General features: G+C 40.9%; 1 pseudogene across 1 annotated transcript; it reads left to right on the forward strand.

Annotated features, from left to right (window-relative positions):
- The first annotated feature begins 6,534 nt into the window (after positions 1-6,534).
- LOC308085232 (bifunctional coenzyme A synthase-like) lies at positions 6,535-8,207 on the forward strand (annotated as a pseudogene). Its single transcript has one exon. The product of its transcript is annotated as a bifunctional coenzyme A synthase-like (transcript).
- The last annotated feature ends 3,589 nt before the right edge of the window (positions 8,208-11,796 follow it).

The following is an 11,796-nucleotide window of genomic DNA, read 5'->3' on the forward strand; positions in this document are numbered from 1 at the left end:
TGGCCTTGTTTTCCACTGCAGCAGCGGAGGAGACACTTTGTGTCTTTTCTCCATCATCAACCTAACCACCGTTTAAGTGATTTATTTTGATCACCAAAGAGCTGTTTTATCTTTTCTTCACTTTCTCTGTTACTTGCTTTAATAATAATAATAATAATAATAATAATAATAATAATAATAATAATAATAATAATAATAATAATAATTGTAATAATAATTGTAATAATAATAATAAGGGTAATAATAATAATAATAATAATAATAATAATATTCATAATTTTCATAATATTCATAATATTCATAATCATATTCTTTATTTTTATAGCACCTTTCAAAACAGTTACAAAGTGTTTCACAGAAAAATCAATACACATAAATGAGGCAAAGAGAACATAACACAACAGATAAAATATCGGTGAACCTGAACTAACTCTGCCTTTTAAAGCCTTCAATTGGCAGGACACAAGCTCTCCGCAAAGTCCATCAATTGCTGTTGCCACACCTGTATAATAGAGGGCTCCTGGGAGATGTTGTACGCTGTGTGTGGAGGACTGGGGTACCAGGGTATGTGACCTTCCATGGGCAGGGGGGACGTGGGGGCCTGGCTGTGCTGTTGTACCTGCAGCCCGCTGCTCTCCTGCACGGTGGAGGTGGTGGGCAGCATGGACTGGGCACTGCTGCTGCTGGTGGTGGTGCCTGGTAGACTGGCCACGTTGAAAGACTGTTTCGATTCATCATTAGTGTTGCCCAGGCTCTCCAACTCAGTCGATGCCTGTAAGGTGAGATCCATCTTCTCGAAGCCTGTGGCGCTCACATCCGTGGGCGCATCATCATCATCATCATCATTGTGGGGTGGTGGTGCTGAGTCCAGTGGTGAGTTGAGACAGGATTGAATCAGGGCTTTGCCCGCCTCACTAGTCAGCATGGGCTGGAGCTTGTTGGAGGCAAATTCGTAGACGTGTCCCGTTTCACTGGCCACCAGCAAGAGAACCTGGGTTCCTGTCAGCTTGGCGAGCACTTTGACCTTCTTTATTAAACGAAAATAGCACCTTTCATAACATGAATGCAGCTCAAATCTCTAAAATAATTAAACTGTTTAAGGTGGTTTTAATTTTCATGCTATAAATAAAGTAATTCAAGTAAAAACAAGTTGTGTGATTATTTTAAGTATAGCCTTTAAGTATAGTAAGCAGCAATGTAGGGGTCCTTGGCATGAAAAAGGTTGAAAACCACTGGCATAAATAAACTAGAGACATGTAGCAAGACAAAAATACAAAAACTTTACGGTCACCTTAGGTGGTACCAAAATATGGCTTGGCCCCTGGACTAATACATATTAACCACTTTAGCCCTATTTTATACCACGGCCATTTGAAAATAGCCGATCTACAAGCTAGATCGGCTACTTTCAAACATTTTAGTACTTTTACTTTTGGTACTTTAAGTATATTTTGATGCCAATACCTTTGTACTTTTACTCAAGTAACATTTCACTGTTTCAGCTGGAAGTGAGATGCCCCATTCTGTGTGTAGTGTCTTGTGATCTCATACAGCCATCATGTCAACTGTACCAGTAGTCTAGTGGTTAGTGAAATGGTTCTTTAAGGTTGGAGGTCAGGGTACAATACCCGCTGGGGTTGCTTAGAACCTTGGAAAATATGTCAAGGTGTTTTTTTTTAAACTTTACTGGAGTATTACTGCACTTTTACTTCTACTCCACTACATCTGCAGAGGCAAATATTGTACTTTTACTCCACTACAATTATTTGAAAGCTTTAGTTACTTTGCAGATATAAATTGTAAATTGTTATATTATAAAACATATATATTAACCACTTTAGCCCTATTTTATACCACGGCCATTTGAAAATAGCCAATCTACAAGCTAGATCGGCTACTTTCAAACATTTTAGTACTTTTAAGTATATTTTGATGCCAATACCTTTGTACTTTTACTCAAGTAACATTTTGAACACAGGCCTTTTAGTTGTAATAGAGTATTTTTATATTGTGGTATTGCTACTTTTACGTAAGTAAAATGTCTGTGTACTTCTTCCACCATGAAACACAGTTGTGTTTAAAGAAACAATTGCTTTTGAATTAATCCTAAGGACTAAAAAATATAAATAACAATCACTTTTAAATGCATTCACCCTTCCCCTGTTGCTAATAATGTACTGTAGGGTTCATGGACTCACATGCGCCACATCAAGGACCCCAACGGAAACAAGTCCGCAAGGACTTTTTTGGCCGGACCTTTTAGACAAAAGCATCATAAATGTAACTGTGTTGTTTTACATTCTTTTGCCTAATAAAAAAAAAAAATTCAATCAATCAAACATCGTGGCCGATCAGCAGCTACACTGTGATGAAAGTGACGGCAACATGTATTTAATACCTCTGCTTGTCACAAGATAGCGCACTTTCCTCACATTCCGTGTGGTGTACAGGTTTAGCCATGGATCACACAACGTTCATTCATGACGGTCGTCTGTCACGACCGTCATGGATGAACTTCAACCTGGTGTTTGCACTTTCACCCTTTACGGACCGTACATCTACATTAACGATCATATTTCAAATATAAAGTGCTTACCCTATGGTCACGGATGTTAAAATTATGTATATAGTCTCTCAGAAGTACCCGTATTTTCTGTATTGGTCAATAAAAAACATTTGAATCCAATCGGTGGCCATTTTCTCATAGAGTTATATTGTATCAGAATGCAGTACACCTACCAACCAATAAGATCGCGTAGTTGAAAGCATGGAGGAAATACGGAGAAAATGGCCACCGATCGGAATAAAAAATACCTTTATTGTACAATACGGAACATCCAGGTACTTCTAAGGACTTGTACATAATTGTAACATCCGTGGCCATGAGGTAAGCACTTTATATTTTAAATCTGAACGTTTATGTAGAAGTACGGACTTTAAATGGAGAAATTGAAAACACCAGGTTGAAGTTCATCCATGACTGTCATGTTTCAGACTCAGAGCTAATATAGGTTGTGATTTCTGTCCTGTTTGTTCAGCAGAGTTTAACGTGTTTAATGTGCATCATTTACGGTGAAAAGGGGGTTAAATGTTTTTGATTCGAACAGAGAGATGAGTGCAGCTGTTCTCCCAGGAGGAATGAATGATCCCGCGGTGGTGTCCAGGTTCTATGAAAAACATCTTAAAAAATAGCTGATCTACAAGTTCAGTGCAACAGTTGTGGGAGCTTCTATCAGCTTATAGATCAGCTTATAAGCGGATGCATTCTCTTTCTCTACATAATAAAGCATTAGGGTTAAAGAGTACGGCTTAAATTGTTTTCAGGGTTTAGAATCAGTGAAGTATAACAACACCTGTGTGTGTGTGTGTGTGTGTGTGTGTGTGTGTGTGTGTGTGCGCGCGCGCGTGTGTGCGTGTGCGTGTGCGCGTGCGTGCGTGCGCGCGTGTGTTTTGGATGTCTGTTGTCTTGTATGTGATTTGATGCCACACAAGACAGAGTTTCCTGATCTAAATTAATCAATCAATAAACCAATCAATCAATCAATCAATAGTGCCACCATGTAGGATGGCTGATCTGGATGGAGACAAATGATGACAGCACCCACAACAAGGGTTAGTAGACCATTAACCACTTAAACCCTGGTCAGTGGATAAAGTACTCAAATGTTTTACTTAAGTAAAAGTATCAATACTGCAATTTAGAAATACTCTGTTACAAGTAAACGTCTGGAATTCTAAATTTAAAAACTAAAAGTACACAAGTATTGGCATAAAAATTTACTTAAAGTAGCCTACCAAAAGCATCAAGTACTCATTATGCAGAATGTCCCATTTTCAAATGTATAAAATACTAAAATCTTTTGAAAATAGCAGATAGGCCTACAAGCTCACAATACGTCGCGACGCATTGTGAGCTTGTTGATCGGCTTATAGATCAGCTATTTTTAAAATAATTGTATTGGAGTAAAAGTACATTATTTGCCTCTGAGATGTAGTGGGGTAGAAGTCAAAGTCCTGATCATTGGAAATACTCAATCAAAGTAAAAATACCTCAAAAGTGTACTTAAGTAGGCTACAGTGCTTGAGTAAATGTACTTAGTTACTTTACACCACTGCCTATATGGTTGACCGGAGTCCCTCAGGGCTCTATACTAGTATAATTTCTGTTTCCGCTCTATGTTCAATATTTTTGCAGTGGGTCACAAGTAGGCTAAATATCCCTTTATTTTTATTATTTCAAACATTAACATTGACTGCCAGAATTATTTCATAATTTTTTAGCCAGTGCCAGAGTTTTTCATTGGAAATTTTTTTTTTCACTTCACGTAGATCTACGCGATTGGCACGTGGCGGCTTTTAAGCGGTTCGCGTAGATCTACGTGATTGGCAGTCAATGTGTTGTTAAAATAAGCAAAAATGTTCATGAATTAAAAACAAATCCAATGATGTTTCAAAATAATTTCATGAATAAATAAACTTAAAAATCAAAGCAAATCCATAAATTAGAATACAAATGTTTAAGAAGTAGTGAAAATACCAGATCTACAAGCTCACAATGCGTTGCATCGCAACTCGTTGTGAACTTGTAGATCGGCTATATTCATTAGCTTGGGTCCTGGGGAGACGCGTTTTTTTGGGGGAGAACCAGTGGTTTAACTGATTTGTTTCTTTCACATATGATGTGGTATAAAGCATCATATCATTTGAAGATGAATTGTATTTAACTAAACAATGTGAGCTGTATTTAACACTTGAGCTATATTCCAGACATGTTTGTTCTGTTGGATTATGCTTTTTTATTATTAGCTTAAATGTGAGCTAAGAATGAAATACTGGTGATAGAAGGCCGTTTAGTTCAGGTAGAAACGTAATAACTCATTTGGGTTATTATTTCAGTTGGAATCAAACGACCCATCGCCCAGGAGGACATTGAACGGGTGCTGGCATCCTTCTGTTACTGGGATGGGATGGATTTGGAGTCAGAAACCTCTCAGGACAGGTACGACTTGAAATGACATATTTTTAACTGTGACATGCCCGACAGAGATGTTACAATTACATTACACTGAATGAGAGACAATACTGCTAAGGTCAGGTTGTCCAACATGCAAAATACTATATCTGACACTGTCAAACGTTTGGGCAGGCCTTCAAAGAGAGTTCATTATTATTATTCATAACCAAAGTAATGGATTGTGCAATTAAAAACACTATATTCAGCCCACGATGGGGTTTGGGATGTGATATGTAAACTGTACAGATATGTCTGTCTATAAACGCTTGCAAATTACAGACATTTAACTGTCAGCTTTACTTTAAAAGTATATAGTTTAAAAGTATATTGTAGGCAGAAACCTTATCACCATATTTCATGTTTTCATGTGTTTTCATAAATTAATAAATGTATGCTTCTGCAGAGGATTTGACTTCTGTTACATTATGTAATTCTAAGTTAAGGGAGAAGTATATATTTTATACATTCTTTCCAAAATGGGTGAACTATATCTCATAGTTCTGGGTTATTTATAACAGGGCACCATATCATTAGAAACAGATCACTGCAAGCATCTTTGATTTGTCTACCCTCCTTCCTTATTCAAAGCCTTATTTGGACAATACAACCTCAATTAAACATGTAAACAGTAAGTAGTAAGAGGTGCTTTTTTAACTTAATGTATTTATGTGTTCCTAAGAATACAATTAATAAACAAGTGGTAAAATAAATGAGTAGGCATGTGATTGGGGAATCGTCCATGGCCCGAGGGCAGATCAAGCATACACAAGAGTGCACTGCTGTTGTTATCCAGGATAGGTCAGTGTTATTGTTTGAAAGCGGCCTGCTTGGAGCATCTCCAGATGGAACGGTATCTGATGATGCAGTATTGAGGTCAGGTGTCCATGGTCAGCCAGAAATAAGATTGTGCTGCAGAAAAAAAAGAAAAAAGACTGTGCTTCACACAAGCAGAGTAGTCTTTTTATTTTCAATAGATGAAGTGAATGCTTCCCTGAGACTAAAACAAAATCATAACCATAGAGCTATATAATGATCCTAACCTGGTGATGATTTACATAACGGTGAATCTTTCACACCTGGCCTTTCAAAAAGAATAAAATAACACATCTACAATTTTGTACATCTGTAGATCGCTATAATTTCGTCATCCAGGTTTGTTTATATTTGCTTTGGTTACTCAATGTGTCAGAGTGAGTCCAGGTTGTTATGGTTACCACTGTTAGAGACTAACTAAGTTTGACATCATGCACTCCATATTTGGGCATTGCTGACATGGAACTCCATATCTGGGCATGACTCATTGTTTTCATCGACATCATTGTGATGACAAGAGCAAACAAACACCGCCTGACAGTATTATGAGCTGCACATCTCCAGTGAGACAGATAGATTCTGCTACAAACTCTATGGATCTAAATGGTTGTCTGCTCTCAAACTTCCAAGACCTCTAAGAACCTCCAACTTGCCAGAGTTAAGCATCCTTAATTCTTAGAGGGCTTCAATAGTAACCAATACACAACATGTCTAAGTTCAGCACCGGTCTGCTGGTGCTCACCTCCCCTCTCCACATCCTCCCCCTGCGCATCGCTCCGGTGCTGAGCTCAGCAGCCCAGGTAGTGGATCACACCCTGTATGTCCATCTGCACCCAGGCCTGAACCTGGGGGGTGGGAGTCCACCTCGGCCCGTTTTCTTTCCCCCGGTGGTGAACTTGTCCAGCCTGATATCATGCCTCTACAGAAACGCGGCTGACGTGTGTGCACATCTGGACTTGCGTGTTCTCCTGGCCAACGTGTGCACCCAGCCAGCCTCCAGCTCCGGCAGAGTGACAGAGCAGCGTTTCCCCTTCCCCACCCCGCAGCCCCTCTCTCACTCCCCGGACGTGGTGCTGACAGACTTCCCCATGCACGACCCTGGCCATTCCCCGCTGGTGGCCCAGTGTCTGCAGAGGTACGCCAGCCATTGTTACGTGTGCAGCCCCCATCTGACTTCGGTGCTGCTCCACCCACAGCTGGAGGAGCTGCAGGAAGGGGTGGAGGGGGTCGAGCACAAGGACCTCCGTGAGCAGGAGTCAGAGCCCCTGGAGACCTCCTTCAGTGACGTAGTGGTTGGAGGGACGTTTGACCGGCTGCATGGAGCCCACAAGACGCTCCTCAGCCCCGCATGCCTGCTGGCCAACAGGAGACTCCTCATCGGGGTGTGTGACCAGGAAATGCTGAAAGGGAAGGTGTTGAAGGAGCTGATCGAGCCCTATCCACTCCGGGTGCAGAGGCTGTGGGAGTTCCTGCAGGACACCAAGCCGTCCCTGCAGATGGAGGTCGTGCCGCTCTGCGACCCGCTTGGATCCTCCGTGGTGGACTCAGAGCTGCAGTGCATTGTGGTCAGCGAGGAGACCAGGAAGGGTGGGGAGGCCATCAACAAGAGACGTGTGGAGAACGGTTTGCCCAGCTTGACTCTCCACGAAATCCAGCTGTTGAAAGACTTCCACCACACAGAGAAGGAGGAGGAGAAGATCAGCTCATCCAACCTGCGCTCTCGTCCTGTCTCCCTGCTGTTCCGTACATCATCGGACTGACGGGAGGCAGCGGCAGCGGGAAGACCTCTGTCGCCAGAAGCCTGGAGGCCCTGGGCGCCGTCCACATTGATGCCGATCAGCTGGTCCACGAGACATACCAGCCCGGGGCAGCTGCTTACCAGAGGGTACTGGAGGAGTTCGGTTCAGATATTCTGAATGAAGATAAAACCATCAACAGGCGCACACTAGGAAGCAAAGTCTTTGGTAACAAGGAACGGTTAAAAACCCTGACAGACATTGTGTGGCCCGAGGTTGAACTTCTGGTCAAGGACAGAATCCACCAGGCCAGAGAGGAAGCTAAACAGGTGTGTGTTGTGGACGCAGCCGTCTTACTGGATGCTGGCTGGACAGACATGGTCCATGAGGTCTGGGTCACCATCGTACCAGAGGAGGAGGCGGTGTTGAGGATAACCAAGCGAGACGGGCTGAGCAGAGAAGAGGCTGTGAGGAGGCTACAGAGCCAGGGTTCCAATGCTAGGCAGGTGGAGCATGCCAACGTGGTGCTCTGTACACAGTGGGAGCCAGAGGTCACCCAGAAGCAGGTACTGAAGGCCTGGAACCTTCTCCAGAACAGAATCCTACAGAGACCAAAGGTCAATCCACTGTCGAATCCAATTTGACCTACTACAACCAAAACCCTGTACAAACATTTGCCTTTAAGAGGAGTTGTGGGCGCTCAGGTGGTGCAGGGGTAAAGTTCCTTTCCAGCACCACAGATACTAGGGGGGTTTGAATCGCCGGTGCATTTGGTAGCCGGCCAACAAAATCAATTGGCCATGAACTGAACATGATACTGACATGATACTGATATTGATTATTACTGGCCGTGGTTTGTTCGGGTGCATTTCTCCTTTCCGACATGTCGCCTTTCCGACGTTGACGAACCCTATACCTAACCCTAACCCTAACCATAACCGCACGCGGAAGCCACTAGTCGGAGTGGTGAGATGTCGGAATGGAAGGAGCACCCCGGTTTGTTCATGTTGTCATAGTGATGTGGCCGTGGTTTGTTTATGGCTGAGTCAGAATGACGTCAGAAGTTCACCTGCTCGCCTGCCGACCGGGCGGCTACTTAACGTTTTTTACACATTATTATATTAACCAAAAATCTGTTTGATGATTTTATTACATTATGAGCCTTATTAGATTTAGGTTTTACATTTTGAGCCGTTATTACATTGAGTTTCTACACACCACAATATTGTGAAGAAATGTATTTCAGAACTGTGTCGGAACCTCATTAATGTATCATCAAGTTCTCAGTGGTTCTTAAACATTTTCCTGTCAAGAACCTCCAATGTGATATGTATGTTGTGCCAGGGACTCACTTAAGAGAAGATTTAGTCAAAAATAGCAGATCTACAAGCTCACAACACATGAGCTTGTACGTTTCAATACGTTTCGTATTAGCCAAAAATGTAATAGGGCATTTTTAACTGTTCCTCATTTTGTTGGGGATCCCCTGGCACCCCTACAAGGACCCCTATGGGTCCCCGGACCCCTTTTTGAGAAACAGTGCTAGAGAAACTGCAAACTTGGTGGAGGTCTGTGCTTTGTTGAGCATAATTTCTAGCTCCAGCTTGTTTCATCATACTGATGGTAACAGTGATTCTCAAACCGGGATACTGTACCTCTAGTTTTCTATTTGACCATTTTGTTCATTGTTTTCACTTTTAATCTGCTATAGGGCATGGAGTTCCTTCTTGTTGTATAGAGGAAGAACAAACAGCAGGTGGCAGTATAGTTTCACTGAACTGCACCTTTTCACTGACAGACTTGGCTCACCAACCAGGAAGCTTAAACTGTGCTTAGAAACATAACTCTCTTTCCTTGGTGTTTAGCCTTGATTGTGCTTAAACCCTAACATTTAACTTCACTAAAACTATGCCTAAACCTAACCTTAACCCTAACCTCACAAACACTATGCCTAACCCTAACCCTAACCCTATCACAGAAATAATGCCTAACCCTAACCTCAAAACCCTGAACACCTGGGAAAGACATCCTCCCAAACATAATGCCACTTTAGGTAAGTTATATAAGATGGTAATATGTCTCATATAGACCTATCTATGTAAATTAGTTACTACAAGCAGCTTTACATTCTATGACCATGTGCACGTTGTACAGAATGAGACCACAGTCCTTTAATTTATACATTAACCACATCAACCCTAGCGTCCTAATTCTGTGGGCATATATATATATATATATATATATATATATATATATATATATATATATATATATATATACACACACACACACACACACACACACACACACACACACACACACACACACACCAGCCTTTTATGACATGTCCACATTAGGAACTCTTTTGGGCATGCTATTATAGATTTAACATTTAAAATATAAATTCCAAAATAGCTAAAATAACAGATCTACTAGCTCACAACGCCTTGCAATGTAATGTGCTGTGAGCTTGTAGATCGGCTATTTCTGTTTCTATTGTGCAACACTATACAATGAAGTAATGAAATAAGGCTTAAGTGGATAAAAGATACCCAATTGCATGAATGTATGAAAAAACATGAAAGGGTCAGATATGGAGCTTTCTGCTCAACACTGACAATAGGCAGTATGCAGTGTGATGGTCTGGATCATATAGATCAGTGGTACTCAAAGTGGGGTCCTTGAGGGGGTTCCAGGAGTCCCTCTGTGGTAGCCTGGTTCGAAACCATATAGACCCCGCCCACTACCTCTGTGGGTGTATAATGGTTCCACTTGTACACTCTCGATTAGAGTTAAATTAAAATAGAGGATTTTACAATGTAGACTGGGGTCCCAGAGTTAAAAATAAATGTGTATCAAATGGTGTTTTTTTTGGCCTAGTGCATATGAAACTGTGGGTCCTTGAAATAAAAAAAAGGTTGAGATTCACTGATATAGAGTAGCCTACTTGTGAATGAGCCTATATATATATATATATATATATATATATATATATATATATATATATATATATATATATCTTTTTTTTTTAAACCATGTGAAGTATTTGTATTGCTCTCCTGGAGTAATGATATGGTATCACACACATCAGGTAGTTTTTATGATAGTTACAAGTTGAGGTTATAGATCAGTTGTGTTTTTTGGTCTGTCCTGTTGTGTACAGACAGACCAAAAAAACAAAAAAATGTTTGTTCACATTGTGGCTATGGGGTAAGATGAGACTGTATTAAAACAATGAGAGAAAAATGTGTACACCATGGCTCTCTTATTTAATGCATACTACTTCATGAAGAGAGAGTGAAACTGTGTAATTTTTCAACCACCCAATCCTCTATACTTGGTGTGCTACAAATCTCTCCAAAAAATAGCAGATCTACAAGCTCACAACGCGTCAACGCGGCGCATTGTGAGCTTGTCGATCAGCTATTTTGGGGGGATCTTCCCCCCAGAATAGGGATGCTGGGGCTCAATTTGTTCATTTCAACAAAACATGATTATATAAAGACTAAAGAATGAGAATTAGATATGAACTTTTTGCATGATCAAAGATAAGATTGTGCCACTTTTTTCTCTGCGATCAATCATTTGGGAACTACATTATGTAGGCAAAAAGTTGTTGTTTTTCTAGGGGTGCACAAGTATGTATTGTTTCATTATTGTACTGAAGGTATTATTTCTGGCTGTGACCATGTAAAATGTAAATAGTGGCTCATCTTACCCCATTCGCCCCTAGCTATGTGTCATGTTGCCAGCTTTGATGTATAATGAGGGAAACTATGTCTATAAAACTGAAAACAACTACCAATGCTACATACAAATATGTCGTGAGACAATGTGTGTATGTGAAACATGAGCCTTGAACTGTAGCTACGTTGTGTTTTACGACATGTAAGGCTGTGTTCTAAAAGAAAGGGATTGAAAAAACAAACAAACCCAGCTGTATCGATCATGAAAAACATGCCGAGTGTGTATGTTCTTTATGTGCCAAAAGGAAAAGAGTCCTTATTAATGTCCTTCCATTTCTCCTTAGCACAAAACACATGCATACATGTAGCTTGTGCTGCTCAAAAAAATAACAATATCAATGTTGTGGTTATTCCGAAACCAAATGTTGCATGGCCTACAAAAAAAAAAGCCAGTTAATAGCCCAGGTTGTCTAGTTTGTAGGACCTGTAACAGGACTACAACTGTAAATGCTACTGTCCCAAGATGTGCCACACAGTCTGACTGTAA

This window comes from Gymnoscopelus braueri (genome assembly GCF_963280865.1).
Source record: "Gymnoscopelus braueri genome assembly, chromosome: 5".
NCBI classification, from domain to species: Eukaryota; Metazoa; Chordata; class Actinopteri; order Myctophiformes; family Myctophidae; genus Gymnoscopelus; species Gymnoscopelus braueri.